Raw genomic sequence first — 17,638 nt, 5'->3', positions numbered from 1 at the left:
GAGAAAGGGGGCTCCAAGCTTGCCCAGTGTGCTACCACCTTTTCGCACAATAATGACCTAACGTGAGCCGTGGACATGGTCTCAAGTGAGATTCGGATGGTCGAACATCGCTTTTCCCGGATGTATGACGTAACAACGTGTGTGTTTACAACGCGTGCAGTCACATCGCGGTTTTTACAACGAATGCGATGTAACCACGCGATGCCATTACAACGCAAGTCTTTACATCGACTTGCGCTAGATGGCGTGCTAACATTAGAAAAGCGTAATTTACTATTCCAACTCCAGTCCACTTAACAGTAGGGAAGGTGTTGGGATAGTAAACGACACTATTAGTAATGTTAGCACGCCATCTAGCGCAAGTCGATGTAAAGACTTGCATAGTAATGGCATCGCGTGGTTTCATCGCGTTCGTTGTAAAATCCGCGGTGTAACTGCACGCGTTGTCAAAGTTTTGTTGTAAAGGTTGTTTTCCCTTTTCCCTTATAGCTGAGGAGGTCAATCAATCTCACTTCAATCAGAGTTGTAATGAGCCTTTACCAATACAGGGTGTTGTGGAGACAAGAAGACCGCAAGAGCCACCAAGGATTTTGACCTCTTCTGTGATTCAGCCCTGTAGGGTGGGCACAGGTCCAGCAATTGCGGGGGCTGTGGCTGTGCTTGGAAGGGAGCCGGTGCCTGGCCCAACTTGTTCTGATGGTATGGTTCAGCTCAGTGCCTCGGAAGGGGAAAGTGGGCCTAGAACCAAGCGGAGGAGGAAAACTGCTAAAACTACAAGGCCGAGAGTTTTTGCCAAAATTAGGAATCCCCCTTCCCAAAACAAAGGTGTAGATGGTATCCTATTTGGGGGGATAGAGGAGCCAAATGAGAACTCATGGGGTGCTCTGAACAAATGTTTAAGCAAGTTTTTGGATTCTAAGCTACGCCCCATTCTTGATCGGTTGGATATAATTGAATCGAATATAGCAAAGTTAACTGATCCTCGGTCCTCAATCTCTATTTGTACCCAGTATTTGGCCAGTGATTTCATCCCTATCTCCATTGATCATGCCAAGGATGCCTCTCAGCTAGCTAAAATTGTGCCTACAGCTCCACCTGCTATTTGCCCGGCAGCTCGCCCCATAGACACGGCCACACTTCCTGTGATAAACCTTCCTCCAGCATCAGCCCCATATGTGGTAGTACTGTCAAATGTGCCCAGGCTCATGGAAACTAATGCGGAATCCACAAGAGGCCTAATAAATAAATCTACTCATTGGCTGAACAACAATGTTACTGGTAGTTGGGATATTTCAAGTGACATTTTAATGGCCAGGCGGGCGAGTAATATTGGGGGCAGGGGTTTGCGGAAAAATGGAGCTGTTATTGTAGTAAACTTCCGTTCGCCAAAGGTAGTTCAGGAAATGTTGTATAAAGCGAGAATGGGAATGGTCAAGAATAGTTCTATCAAGATAGTCCCACTTGGCTTTTTTTATCAGCATTTGGGGAATCAATTGGGTACCTCGGGCAGTTTTCCTTCCAGAGACCCGGCACTGTTTGAACCTCCCTCTTTTCTATCACTTCACCTGTCCAATAGATTTGCCCCTCTGGCTGGCTTTGAAGAAATATATTGACGGTATGGGAAAGGAGTCTGCTTACCCCTTCCCGACCTAATCCCGCACCTTCCGAGCCTGGTCTAGAGGTGGTGGGCATGGTATTTTGTAATTGTAGACCTATTGTACAGAGGAACAACATCTTACTGTCTGACTATTCTGGGAGAGGACCTTGCACTGGGACTCGCCTGGAGGACCCTGCATATTTAACCTCTGCTTCCCATTTGACCTCCGGTTCCTTACTGTTTCCGCAACCATCGGAGTAAGTGTGAGTACAATCAATGTTAAAGGCAAAATAGATAATACTTGTTTAGAATATAGCAGGTATAGCCTCAAAGATTGTATTGGAGGGATGGCGGTCTTTTATTATGACCTACGATATAGTTTTTATGCAGGAAACGTGGGAGAGTAAGGATATTGTTTTTGATGGATTTATGTGTTTTAACCTGCCCGCTGTTCCTTCTACATCTGGCAGAGCTAAGGGGGCATGTCAGCCTGGTTTAAAGTGAAAATTGCTGGCATGATTATTCAGCTATTCCAGGAGCTGGGGGAGGCACAGGTGTTTTGTTTTGCTTGGAAACATACTTTTAAGCTGTACCTGGTAATTTTTTTGAATAATAATTTTACATCCAAAGGCAATTTTCAAGGGCTGTTTATGCTGATTGACAAGCTTGTGGAGCGAGTCCTTTTAAGTTGGTGGCGGGGGATTTTAATGCGAAATTGGGTCTTCCAGTACCGCATTCCCAGTCCACTTTTGATCCAGCCGCTGCTGAGCTGGACCAAAATGTAATGGATGCTAGGGGACGGGTCCTACTCAGCCACCTGTTAGAAAGAGGTTTGGTTAATATGGCGCCCAATTTGACTGACCACTATATTCCCACCTTTACCGGACGAGGTTTAGGAAGTACTATTGATTATGTATTTGCCTCCTGGGGCATGTTTCTTTTTATTAAGGATTGGGAGGTCCTTATTGAGCCTTATAGTGACCACAATCCTATCTCTGCTAAGTTAGTGTTACCGTTCAGGGGACCAAAGCCCAAGCCTTTATCCATTCAGCCATTATCCAGTAAAAATGCTGGACGCAAGGTAGTATGGCGTTCAGCAAACATGAATAGTATTATGTCGCAGATAATCTCCTTTAGATCTGCCCTGGTGTCTTGCTGTAATTGTATACCACATGAGCCAGCTCGCATCTTACAAGGTTTCGCAATCCTGTTAGATAAAGTCAAATATCTACTTTCTAAACCTACATCCCAGTCCTGTAATCAGGCGCATTCCTGGTTCGACAAGGCTTGCAGAGAGGCTAACAATACCGTACATAGGGCGTTAAAACAAAACCCTAGAGACCTGATAGTGAGAAGGGAAAGTAGGAAGCTGTATAAGCTTGCCATTAAGAAAAGAAAGGCCATAAAGTATGTTCTATCTTCCACCCTACAAGCAGATAAAGTTCCTGTCCATATCCTTGGGTGACTCACTATGCTGGCCTTTATTCTGCTGATCTTGCTGCAGAGAATGTCCCATTACAGCTGAATATAACTTGTCAACACCTTGTTTTTAATGTAGGGGAAGTACGGACAGCAATTGATAACAGTAAAGGTAAGAAGGCACCAGGCCCAGATGGAATTCCTCCGGATTTATTAAAGGAAGATCCCGCATTCTGGTCCCCGGTACTTGCCGCTGTTTTTAATTCAGTTTGCAGTGGGGGTGTCCAAAATTCCTGGCGTGCTTCTGTGATAGTGCCTGTTTTTAAAAAGTGTGATGTGCATGATCCCAAATGCTATCGTCCAATAACTCCTTTGTCCTCTTCTATTAAAGTTATTAGGAGAGTCATACTAGATCGCCTCCTAGCCTGGATTAGTGCAAACCATATTTTGGCTACAACCCAGTATGGGTTTAGGAAAGGTCTAGGCACGGTCGAACAATGTCTTAATCTCCACCTTATTCTGGCCAAATATAAATATGCGAAGGGCACCTCTACTCACCTAGCATTCATGGAATTAACCAGCGTGTTCGACTATGTCTCACGCTCTAGGTTGTGGGACATTTTAGTAAATATGGGTGTTGACGCGGGTCTGGTTTCCTTTCTGAGGCTCCTCACCACGATCTTTCTGCCTCAGTGAGGTATGGTAATACTGATGAATGTCCAGAACAGTTCAGTACTAAGCGAGGGGTATGCCAAGGATACGTCCTCACCCCAATCTTATTCCTCCTTTATACAAACGATCTGGAGAAAACATTAGTTACAGTTGGGGCGGATGTGCCGCAGGTGGAGAATAAGGCTGTGCCAGCTCTCTTTTATGCGGATGATGCAGTCCTTATGGCAAGGACTGCGATCGGCCTAAAAAAACTAATTTCCAGCTATGGTAACGTTTTGAAGGATTTGGGGTTGGAGCCAAACTATAAGAAGACTTTTGTACTGATTTGTGGCCCCAAAAACACTAAGTCCTGTAGCTTGAATATAGAGGGTAAAAAGCTGGAAAGGGTTAGCTCCTTCCCGTATTTAGGTCTGGACTTCGATGAAGATTGTACATGGCATACCTGCATGAAAAATAGAATAACAAGATTTACACGCGCAGTTGGTACTACTTATTCACTTGCAATGTGCATTGGTAAAAAGCCCATAGCCCCTATTTTTGAGATTTATAAGCGTAAATGTGTTCAGATTTTAACATATGGTATGGGGATTTGGAGATGTAGGGATGTACACGCTATGCAGCTGGAGGAGAACAGATTTTGCCGTAGAGTTTTAAGAGTGCTCCCTTCTTCACCGCATTTCCCCCTCCATTTGGAGTTGGGTCTCGAGTATGTCCAAGATACTATAAATGTGGCACCTTTAGCTATCCGGTGTTCCATCTGGACAAATGAAGGAGCTGATTTTAATAGGGCAATTATTACAGACTGTCTAAGCTGTACCCGAGGCCTTTGTATCCCCTAGCTCCAATACATTAAAACCTGTTTTACGGAACTTGGTTATCCCTCTATGTTTGAGCACCCAGATCAAATTGTTAAAGGGGATCGACAGTGGGTTTTAGTGAGCTTCCGAAAACACAAAGATCTGTCAAGGGAATTGTCTTAAGTAGCCAAACCCACGGTCAGAGATTATTGCCTTATACAAGTTCCTCCCTACATTGCCCCGTATCTAATATATGTAAATAATGTGCATGAAAGGAATCTGTTATATAGATTCAGGCTGGGATCTTTTCGTTGGTTGATATGCTTCCCCCTGGGTCAGTATTTTTCAGAATCTATTATGGTTTGCCCATGTGATGAACATTCTAGTCAAACCATTTTGCATTTTGTATTTTTTTGTCAATTTTATCTTCCATTTACCAGGAAATTTTTAACACCTCTCTTGCGCAGACACAAATTCTCAAAGTGCAAAGCGGCTTTGTACTTTTTGCAGCATCTGAATGATCTTGATGTCTGATTTGCTGTTGGCAGCTTTTTGAAGTGCATTTTAGCAAAGAGAAGGAGTATGCTGTTTTAATTCTAATGTATTTTATAATTTTCTGTATGGAATACATTGGTATTGCTGCTAAAATGTTTACCTGATTTGGTAACTTCTTTATAGGCCCGATTTTATTATTCGTGTATTTTTTTATATTGATGGCTGCAGTTGTTTCTCTTTGTTGCACTTTTAGATAATATTTGCTGCTATTTACGAACCAAAGCATTTTGCACTGTCACTTTAGTTCACATCTGATAAATCTGCTGCTACTTACGAACCTAACTGTTTTGCACTGCCACTTTAATTTCGAGAAAATGTACTGTATTTGCGGGCTGTTGTATTCTTTTTAAATGGAAAATGAGTTTGTATTTTCTGTGATTGATTTTATATGATGTTTATATCTATGTGTATCTTTTATGTCCTGTCTTCGGAAGAACGAATAAAGAAAGAATTGAATTGAATTGAATGGAATTTACTCTATGGTAATGTATTTGGGAGTATTCACAACTGCAGTTAAGGCATTTTTGGGGCTTTTTCTTTTCCCTATTTGGGGAACATTTTAGTGACTTCTCTCCCCCTATGCTACTAGCAATGCTCCCTATTGGGGTGGAGGGGTCGGTCCTTTATACGTGGGTGGTTGGAACCTTTAGCTATTTAATCTACAGACAAAAGTTTACTGCCATGAGTGTCACGTATAATACTTAGCTGTAAGAGACCAAAACTGTGAGTCTGCTTGAAATATGGATCATTCCACTGCTGCCTTGAGGACTCTCTTTTTTTATTCTTTTCCTTTCGGCATTCAATGAGAGTACATGTTTTTCCTCATTTCTTGTATCTCCTGCATCTCTGATCCACACTCAATGGGGCCGATTCACAGAACTAATCTGAGATTAAATCCTAAACTTACTACTTTTGGTATTTACGGAAGGCATTTAGTAGTAGTAAAGTTAGGACTCCTAACTTTACTACTACTAAACTGAGACAACATCCTAACTTTACGACTTTAGGTATTCACAAAAGGCATTTAGTAGTAGTAAAGTTAGGATTCCTAACTTTACTACTACTAAATGCCTTCTGTGAATACCAAAAGTAGTAAGTTTAGGATTTTCTCTCGGATTAGTTCTGTGAATCGGCCCCTCTGTTCTCACATTGTCTAGTGGCTATTTGAGAGTATTCATCCATCTCCGTTTTAATGCTTTTTACTTCTGTCTATCCCAGGTTCTTCATCACTCTGGGATAACTTTTTTCCCCTCCGAGCAGCTGCTGTAAAATGCTTGGCCTTAGGGTCGACTGTTTCGCTGGTGACACCGACGGAAGCCTCAATGACCTCTTTCTCCACACGTTCCCTCACTGCCATCCTTCCATTTCATTCTTTTATAGCGCTACTCATAGCTCACTTACACTCAGTTCTGTGATCTTCATGGTACACGTTCTTTGCAGCAGGCACATTAACCTTGTGCGCTATTTATGATGAGTTAAATCTGCACAAAACACTGATCTCTCACCCAGAGTAAGAATAATTAATCGCCAGAGTTATCTTGACATGTTTATTGTTGCCTGAAAACTGCTGGATCTCTACAGCAGGTGCTTTTAACCCATAGGTAATTTTTAAACACAGGGCCTCCTCACCCCCGAAGGCGGCGCCAGCTCTGGCTGCCATGGTCACGCCACCCTAAGGCTGGCTCTGCTTGGCTTCTTCTCAGGGGTGCTGTACATTATTTTTCCTTTCTGGCAAATTACCGCTTTTGTAGGTTTTGAAAAAAGTGTTAATTTTAACCTATTAGCAACGAGATGATGGAAAATGCATCTGAAAGGCTATCACTAACCTCTCACCACAGGGTTGTTTAACCTGTGATTACCCACAAAAAAAGGCAGGAACAAAATTGTATTTTGCATTTCACAACTCTGCACTTTGTCACTACGACCTATGATACTTTCATCTGTTTTTTTTAACCAATGACGTTTGCATTGTGGGGCTTATAGTTTTGCCTCTAAAAGTTTAAACATGGACTCAAAACCCCAGCATACTATGCACCAGTGATTAAAATTGCAGAATTGGCCCCTTGTCAGCTATGTTTTAAAAATTTACGAAGATGACTATTCCATTGTAAAAAAAAATGCTTGTTTTTTGTGTAAGTTGAAAAGTAAACAATGCACACACATTTTGTGAGGGTTCACTCTTTTACTCCCATCATTTTTATCCTATGTGCAGGTGAAAGTTGTATACTGAGTTTTGCCAGACAATAAAGGTACAACAAGCATAGCAGCAGTGCAACCTTTCATAACACAAGTAATAAGTTAAGGACAGGTGGCAGTGGCAGAAGGAACATAACACGATTCTCTCACTCGTACAGAACAGGTACAACGCAGATTGCTAACACAATATAAAGAGAGTGAAAGGAGTTAAAGACTTGTACAATTTCCATAAATATATGAGAAGTACAAAACTCTAGGAATAAACATCAAAACCTCTTACAGAATTACCATACATTCATGTACTTTTACAGGATGATGAACACTCACCTTCCTAGTGTGGTAGTCTTCATTAGTGGGTTTCATACCTTGCAATGGGAAGCATTTAAGAGTATTACTTTTCACGTGTTGTAAATCTCTTAGCTATGGGTTCCCTAGGTGCGGCTATGTCACTTATGACAGCATTCATTTTCTGCCTTTGTTAAACTGTCAGACCTATCTCAAAATTGTATGTGGGTGTGCTACAAAGTTGTTTACCGGTGTCTCCCTACCGCAGAGTTAAAAACAGGAGGGCTGAACAACTGATTCAATTTCTTTTTTCAATCAGCATGTTTTGGTGCAGTTATATTGCCACTGTGGGGTCAGTAGCCTCCCCTAGGAATATAGGCATTTCACATCAAATATTGTTAAACAGTACCTGCTTCATAGGGCATGTTCACCAGCCTCAGTTGGGGTTTGGGGTGGGGCATGAGTGGCACATGTTCTCCAACCCCACTCCTTGAAGAGGCCTTTCAACCGGCTTTGGCAAGACTGTCAGCACATGCAGCATACTTTGCAGGCGAGTCACTGTAATTGTAGCCTGCACTAGCCATGCTCACGCTTCCAAGCCACACTCGCAACTGACTGGGTGTGGGAAGTGGTAGTTCATAGGACCTGAGACTGCTACCACGTGCACAACACCAAACCATCTCCTGCCTCACTACCAGTGCTAATAGGGCAGTAGTAGTGAGGCAGTGATGGCAAAGTCCCACAATTCATAGCAGCCTCATCCTTGTTGCATCCTGTCTTGAAAAGCAGCACAGTAGAAGACAGCTTTTAGGTCATCCTGCACCCACTGCCCTATTGCAAGTGTCATAAACAGACACTTCATTTATAGCTGAGGTAAAAACTTTTACACCCAAAAATTATTTTGGATTTTTCATTTTGGAACCTTAGATTATATCACTGGGCTGAGTGGCCTTTATTAGAATTAGTGAACCCCAACCCTGCTGCTGTGACAGTTTTATTAACGACTGAAGAGATATGTCAGTTGCCTTGTTTCTCCTATATAGGCCTTTATTTTTATAGACAAAGCGTCATTATGGTCATTTACACCACAAACAAAGGATTGTTGTACAATGTGCATCCTGAACTCAAGGTGCCCTTGATCCTAAACTTTGAAGGTGCTTTCAGATGTGAAGAACATGGAAATGGGGGCCCAAGAAAAGTGATTGCTTAGGTTCCCACTGTTTTGTCAATCTTTGACGTGAGGATTCAAAACAGATTTCTTGAATAGACTTTTTTGCAATTCCCAGCCTAGATGGGTATCTCATTCTTTCCAACTTCTGCCCTGATGATAATTTTATTAGAGACCCAAGAGGCTAATAAGTTGTCTTGCACAACCTATACAAGGCCTTTATTTGCTGTTATAGATGTAGCAACATTATTATCTATTAAACCCTATATTTTAGAGAGGATTTTTGTACATTGCACATCCCAAAATGAGTTATTTAAAGGTGCACTCAGACATGATGATCATGGAAAAGAAGGCACAGTGATGAAACATAATGCCTAGGGTCACACTGTTTGATCAAGCTTGGAAGCTAGGGTTGAAGCCCCGTTTTCTGATTGCATTCAAATACCCCTTTTCATAGTAGAGCAAAGCGCACCTCGGGCAGAAACAGTGCAAGCTACCAAATTTCAGAGGACAGGTACAGCTAGGGAAGATCATCACAATTTTTCCCCATCACAGGACAGGTACATATTAGGCAGTAGCAGTGCAAGCTTTTCTTCCTCACAGAAGAGGGAATGTATGCAAATAGCAAAGCAAGCTTCTCTTTCTCACAGAAGACAATATGCACAGTCTTCCATTCGCAGTAGGACGGACTAGCATTAGCTTCCATCTCTCACAGAATAGAAATAGTTAAAGCAAGAGTGACATGTATGTTACAGACAGAGCTCTAGAGTGTGTGCTTAAGACACTGAGATGAATGCATAGTGTAATGTCTCCCAGGTTAGCAATGGCTCCTGATGTACTCTGTAGAACTGTGATTTAAGTGTTAAAACGGAATGCAATGACGGCTGGTGTAGAAGGTTGAGTTCGCAGTTACACACAGATGGATAATGGCTTGCAATACTAAGCTCCGTGTGTGGTGTAGCCATTGACAAGTACCCAGGCTGGGGAGGACGCTACAATTGGCAACAAAATAGGGGATAAGTAACCCAAAGATTGACAAGGCTCTCCCAGAGAATGTTTGCCATGGTCCAGGTAAACTGCTTGTGCATGCCACATGTGCCGTCATTGAAGTACGGGAGCGATGCTTCATGAATGTGGAGCCAAAGCCTAGCTCCAGCTGCTGTGAAGCAGCTGAAGATAACAAAAGCATTACAGAGAATCTACATGTTGAGTTCACAGTTACACGCAGAAGAATAAAGACATGTAATACTAAGCTCCGTGTGTGGCATAGTAATTGGCGGGTACCCAGTCAAGGGATGACACTACATATAGGTGGATGAGTTAGTGAATATGCAAATTCTGCTGACACCATTCTTGCTTAGGTAATATTACAAGTCAGAATCCTGAGAGTCCTGATTCTGCCATTTGTTGGTAATGTTGATTCTTTTGAATTCCAAGTACTATAAAGTAGCCGCCATCCAGTAGGTCATTGTTTAGAGCAGCATCACCACAACATAACTAACTATGCCCTAGACAAACAGACAGGTGGCAACCACTAAGAAAATGTTTGGATTGTATAGGCACCAGGCACTTAGCTCACTTAGAAGGATCAGCATTGCGTTCACATGCACAGATTGTTGTACACAATCTTCCACTTTTACTGTTCTAGTTCCACTGTTAGGGTGAAACAAGAAGCCCCGAGGTATGTTTTCTTATTAAGCAGTGCAGAGGTATCAGGGCTCATTGCAGTACCGTACATATCAGGAGTGCAGCAGGTGTAGTGGCACCAGGCCCAGAGGTGTGAGTGGCCTCTGCATCCCAATTATAGCTGCTTTATTTTTCACTGCCAAAGCAGGGTGTGCATGGACCCATTACCTTGATTGCTTTCGGGTCTCTTCGCAATCTTGCCACACCACTTTCTCCTTGCATGCCGGGTTTGATTACATATGTCACTCTTCAGCCCATTGAACTATGGCAGCCTCCAGCTTCTGCTAAGAATCAAGGGCCAGATGTACGACCATTCACTTTTGCGAGTCGCAACTTGCGTCGAATTGCAATTCGGAATTTGCGACTTGCAAAAGTGAATGTACAACAGTGTCTCAGACACTGTTTGCGATTCCCAATGGGGTCGCAGATTGCAAGCCTCATTAATATTCATGAGGCAAGCGCAATTTGCAACCCCATTGGGAATGGCTAGCACTCCCAGTGATGGTGGCCTGCTGGGGTCAGCAGACCACCATGTCTGTGACTGCTTTTTAAATAAAGCAGTTTAAAAAAAAAATGCAGCCCGTTTTCCTTAAAGGAAAATGGGCTGCATTTGACAAAAAAAAAAATCTAACTTTTCTGTTTCATTTTTTAAGGGCAGGCAGGAGTCCCTGGGACCACTGCCTGCTCTTAAAAAATATTTCTGCACACACTCACAAAGGGGAATGGGTCCCCTTGGGACCTCTTCCTGTTTGCTAGTGGTTTACCACTTGAAGTAGGTGGTAAATTGCAAGAATTTTACGCCCACAAATGCAGTCGCAAAACAATTGTACATGGCATTGAGACTCGCTATTAGGAAGGAATGCCACTTCCTAATAGCTAGTGTTGCAAATACTATTTTGCGAATCTGTGACTTGCAAAATAGCATTTGTACGTGCCAGGAACCACTTTTGCAGTTGCAAACGGGCTGATCTCCCGTGTGCGATCGCAAAAAAGGATCTTACATCTGGCCCTCAGTTTCTTCAAGATGTGGAAAGGACGCCTCATTTGATCATAAAGAGTTGTTTTGTCCTTACCAACCGAAGTATCATGGTCAGAAAATCATCTTTGTCAGAGATGGTTCTGGTCCTTAGTACGTGTTTGTGACTGGAAAGTGGCTCTATTGCTCAGTGCACCAGCCTCTAAAAAGTCTAAACTAAGGAATGTTGCAAAGGACCTTTATATTCTTTTTATTTAAAGATGATGTAAATTGCTAGGACCCATTTAATCGTTAAAAAGAGACACGTTTTCTAAAACAAACTCGAGCACAGTGGTCAACGTGGGAGAGTTTTTCTGTGTTGTTGAAAGACAGATATTTCTTTCCACACTGAGCCCCACAGACCAGAGGCTGCGTTTCTCTTTTAAAAAAGTCGCTTTCAGTAGTCTGTGAAATGAAAACCGGTCTTTAACTCGCCAACTGAGGTTTAAAGGTGGAAGGATGACAATTTGCTCTCACTTATTAAACAATATGTTCTGGGTGCAAGAGGTCTTTAAGTAACCAGTACAATATTTGCACTTAGTCTGTCACTGTTAGTCCTGTTTTCGGTGCATTGGGAATATATGTGCCTCGAGGTAAGATGATTGTTTGCATTCTTTAGGGGACAGCAATGGGGGGGGGGCACCAAACAGCCTGCCCTCTGCTGAGTCCAAAATAATTACATTCTGATACTCATAGTGCTGAAATCATGTTAAAGCGCTTTAATTACCAGAACGCAAGAAAAATGCTGGTGTGGCTGAGCTACTCCTGCATCCAAATAGGGGCCATTTGTACTATTACTGCTCACAAAAATGCTGGTCGCAATTTGAAATCCGTGTTTTTGCAATCAGTAAATACTTGTAAGTACTGACCTATGTACTAATAGGTCAGTTCTTAAAATTGCAAATCATAGTGGGTTTGAATCCGACTTATCTCATGCATATTAATAAAGTAGGTCGCAGATTTCTACTCACTATATTCAGTGGTCATCACAGAGTTGCTGGGGTCAGGAGAACACCATGTCTGTATTGCTTTTTAATAAAGACATTTTTTCAATGCAACCAGTGACTGCGTTTTAAATTATTTGTTTTTGTTTGTTTGTGAAATCCCGTGGACCACTCCCTCCTCTTAAACACACTTTTATTGTACTTTCACATATGGGAAGGGGACACAAGGGTCCCCCTCCCTTATGAAAATGGGTTGCCACCTCATTTAGGTTGCTGGTAAAGATATCAATGTTTTGTGACCAGATTTTGGTCGAAAAATCTTTGACACATCAGATACTGATTCAGTATTTGGAAGAGCTGCCTACAGCATCCCCCTTCCGGATTCCAAATCAATATCCATTCGGAATCCCATTTTAGGAGTTGGAAAAGCTTTTTAAAATCCTTAAACTGGATTAGTGATCCAGAAATAGTGGTTCAACGGTCGCAAATGCCGAATCATTGTGTCTGCGACTGTTAACAGGCGTAGTTCATCCAACCCTAGTGTCCTCATGTATGACCGCATTTTTCCATAGAGACAGAATGTATATAAACCCTTGGAACCCTGGAAACTTAAAGAGGTTTGAAATGTTCCCCTTAACTTTTGTGATAAATTATTCTGACCTACAACCAGCCTCAGTAGGAAGCCCACTATTCCCTATAAAACAGGTGGCAATATTTTCTTCTAATTGCCTGGTACTGAGAAAGCAGCATCAGAAATATTGCCACAGCGCCAGGACACCTATTTGGTAATCGCGCGCTATATAAATCACAATAACATAACATAACATAACATAACTCCAAATTAAGAGAGAAGACGGAAATACAAGGAAGATCTGGCAAGTAAAAACCCTGAATTTGAGGATGGCAGGGCCCTTTTTGCATGCCTTCTTTTAAGAAGTATTCTTGTAAAATACACCTAATCGTATCAACGGTGCTGCTAACATGTTAATTCAGGCCCATAATATACAGCTAAGCTCCTGACCTTGCGATCCTATCAAACCAGAGGGGAGACCTGTGTTTTTGTTCTCTCCCTCCTCCAGTACTGTAAGCAGTCACAAAACTAAGAGGTCTATCTTTTATTTTTAACTCAATGGATGTTTTATGTGTTTGGTTATCTGGGTTGGTGGGTGGGTGAATACAATAACATGTCGAAGGGTGCGTGTATGAATGGATTACTCCATGGTTGGATGTGTGAGTGGATGAGTGAGCACGTTTATCTTTGAGTGACTTTATGGATGAATGCGCTAGTAAGCACTTAACTAGATGACAAATAAGTGAATTTAAGCTTGGTTGGCTGAATGAATATATGAATGATTGAATGGACCAAAGAGGGATGAATATTTGAGTGCAACCATCAGTTCATGCACTCACTTATCCGTCCATTTATCGACTCAGCAGTTCGGCCATTTACTGCCTAGAACTATTGGCATCGTCTATATTTGTTTGGCTTTGAACTAACATCTTTGATTGTGTTTTCATTTAATATTCTGCCAATTTAAAAGTGTCTCATAAACATTTACGATTGATTTCCTAAAAGATATTAAACATGTATGCAAACATTTCCACATATTTGTCAACAGTTTCCAGCTACTTCTGCTTTGTTGCCACAGAAGAACCTGGTAATTGAGCTCATTATCACGGGCTTGCAACTTTTTTTATCCCAATGTTTTGTGGAGTTGCTAATTTACATACTTTGTAACGCTTGCAATGTTTGTTGGTTTGTCTTGGCCGAGTACCCTATGTAGCCAAGCTTCAGAATGCATGCAGACTTTTCCTCTGCAGGTTTACGTTTTGGAGAGTTTGTTTATACTTAGGTGTAATGGAACCGTGCAAGAGAAGGGGATTAACTGATTCTTGGAAAGTATAACCTACTTGTGGCCTTTTTTAAAGTTAAACTAGAAATAAGAAAAAAACGCCGCAAAAATTGTCGCAAAAGTGATTTTCTCACAAAAACGGAAAAGTGAAACACTTTGAAACCTTCTGGACTTTGCAAAAGCTTAGGATAGAATGTTGTGATATTTGCGAATAAAAACATACTTTGGACACCCTTATATATTAACTCTTTGGCACAGTTCAGTTTCAAGAATTTTTAAGAAGCTTGTCTAGCTAGAGTAATGAGATCTAGGTTAGGGATTTGTTTTTTGTTGGTTTGCAGCATGCAGTAGAAAAACAGCTGTTGTTGCTGGAATTGTGTCCTTGCATTCTGCAAAACACAGCAGAGAACGGTCCCACAGCCATCCTTGAAAACTAAAGGTTTTTTAATGGTTTACCCTTTGGTGGAGGTTTTCATAGCCGTGAACCATCAAAATGTGAAAAGCGGCCTCTAAATTTGCAAAATGTCCCCAAAATGGCAAAACCATGGAGTTTTGCACGACGTACTTATTGTGGCGAGTTGAGCCGAGAGCAGACCTCCCTTGCTGACTTACTGAAGCAGACATCCATGGGCTGGTGGAGTGCCGCGGCGTGGCACCTTGGTGCGCCATTGCCCCAACTCAGAGCTCCTGGGCCCTGTGGACAGGCGGCGGTCGCTGCGGCGACTGCTGCTCCCCTATAATCGGCTCCCGGCGCTACCACCGGCGGTAGGCGGACTGCGGGACCTGCGGCTGCTGGACGTGAGCGGGAATGCACTGTCCCTGTTGGGCCCTGAGCTGCTGTGCCTGCCGTACCTCCGCATCCTGCTGGCCAAGAACATCCGACTGCACGAAGGCTCGCTGCCCAAGGAGCTGGGCTGCTTGCAGCGCGTGGAAGTGCTCAACCTGAGCTGCAACCGATTCACCTTAATCCCGGGATCCTTGCTCCAGCTGCGGGGCTGCACTCCCTGAGCCTCTGAGGCAACCGGCTGAAGAGCATCCCGGCCGAGATAGAGGCGCTGATCAGGTACGGGGGGCCTAAAATGGTTGTGAGACGTTTATGAAGGGCACCCAGGGGAACACAGGTGGTAGTGAAGAGTGTCTGAAGGGCATCTTAAAGGGGGCGGCAGCGTTCGGTGACACAGGTTGCCGGGACGAGGCAGAAGAGGTCGAAGGAGCTGAAGATCACTAGTGTGGAATACATTCCAGAGAGGGTAATTACGAATCAAGGGGTGGTTTTCTCTCGTGTTACAAATGGTGATGCAAAACAACTGCTAGTGAAGACCGAATCCGAGATAACACTCTGCTCAAGTGCGCCAACCCACCGACAATGAGATGTTGCCATTTTGTATTACTTACAGAGCCGCCATTTCGAATTCCACTTGCAGAAACCCGTTGGCTTGGGAACCATGGAACTACCTCGGTTTCACGGAATAAAACCAGCTTTTTGCCCTTGATCGGACTTCGTGCACAGTTCCGCCTGCCCTTGATCGCCCTCCTCTATCCACAAGATGGAGCCAAGCATGACCTCAAGATAAGCCGGGGATCCAGCATGCTGCTTCCCACACCACCATCCGGCCTTCTACCCCTATGGACATCTCCAACTTGGGGATCCCTCCAGACCCAAGACCACCACCCTTGAGTGCAACACCACCTGAACACCTGGCTGAATGATGGCAAGAATTTCCTGCTCTGTAAATATGTAAAATATAATTGTCCAAGCCTAATCACTTTTAAAATGTAATCCCGAGTGAATTTGCTATTTGTATATATATATATAACTCTAACCACTAGTATATGTAGTAGACCTTTGTACTTCCTACCATTCCAATGTGATTTTAGAGTTTGTTTGTATCTCTTCCTTGAGTGACTATACAACTTGTACATTTGCAATTTTTCCCTCCTTTCACTCCATTTGTATATATAACTCTAACCATGAGTATATGTAGTAGACCTTTGTACTTACTACCACTCCTATGTGATTTTAGAGTTTATCTGTTTGTATCTCTTCCTTGAGTGATTTTACAACTTGTACATTTGCAATTTTTCCCTCCTTTCATTCCCCTTGTACATTCGCAATTTTTTTTTCTGTTTGTATCTCTTATGTAACTCATGTAATCGAAAGTCCTTATGTAACGCCACTGGTTCTTTTGTAAAGCGCTCTGACACCTTCGGGTGATGTCCGCGTTATATAAAATCGCATTATATTTTGAGGAATATTATGAGGATGAACAGTATGCAGAAGCATGCAGTGAATCTGTTCCATTAGCAACATTTCTCCACCAGCAGATTTGTCAGCTTTTTTGAGTTTTGGTGCAATATTTTGCCCGTTACTTATGGTTTCTGAATCCATGCATGCAACACAAGGCAGCTTCAGAATGCTCGCTGTATAGGACATTTTAACATATAAGACAAGATGTGAAACTTAAAACATATCTTCATAAGTTAGCCCTGAAATTCCTCAGGACATAGACTTGGCTTCATGAAGTTTTCCACATTACTTTGGGAATTTCGTCGGATCAAAGTCTGTCCTTCTATTTTTCAGGACGTTGTCGAAGAAGAAGAGAAAAATATATTGAAAGTGGTCCTGTGGTCTTAATAGAGGAAGATTTAGGGTTCTGTGGTCCAAGATATAAGAAAGCCCAGCTCAGGACATTTGTGAGCAAGTCCATTTTGCATTGTATTATATTCTGTTTATATCTCAATTCCAACTAATAAACAGGGCCGGACTGGGCACCGAAACCGGCCCTGGCAAACTGCTCGACTGGGCCCCCTGGGGCTGAAGGGGGGTGCGGCCGAGCTGTTTGCTCGAGCTGGTTTCGCCGATTTTGTCACAGGGGGCTGATATTGCAGGCCCCCTGTAACAAAAACGGCCCCCACCCTAGCGCCCCACCGGGGAAACACCCGGTGCCCGCTACGGCCAGTCCAGCCCTGCTAATAAACCAGGAAAACAGAGCTTCAAGATGCCATATAAATATCAATTTACAAAACACCAAACATAGATTAAACAACAAGTATATGAACCCTGCTCCCTTAGATGCAGTCTCACAAGAGCTCCAGAGTCAGGTCAAACTTAAGAGGAAATCTCTTACTTTGCATTTAAATTAAAAATATCCACGTATTCCGTTTAAAGCAGCAGGGAGATGGTTCCATATTGACGTGCCTGAGACTGCCAGACTTCTTCCTCCAAGCTGCAGTACCTCTGTTTTGGAATTGAAGTTTCAGATCCTTTGAGGACCATATACTTCTCTCTTGCAAATTATAAGTGATAGAGCAGAGATTTCATATAAAGTTTATGATAAAAATACATTTTTATGACAACACTAATACAAATGATGACCAACGTGTGTTAAGTTCCATGTTTTGAAAATGGCGTACAATTTTAATTCAGACCCTGTATCGTAAAAGCATGCAG

This window comes from Triturus cristatus, chromosome 3_2, assembly GCF_964204655.1.
Source record: "Triturus cristatus chromosome 3_2, aTriCri1.1, whole genome shotgun sequence".
NCBI classification, from domain to species: domain Eukaryota; kingdom Metazoa; phylum Chordata; class Amphibia; order Caudata; family Salamandridae; genus Triturus; species Triturus cristatus.
Note: the sequence above shows the minus strand (reverse complement) of the source record.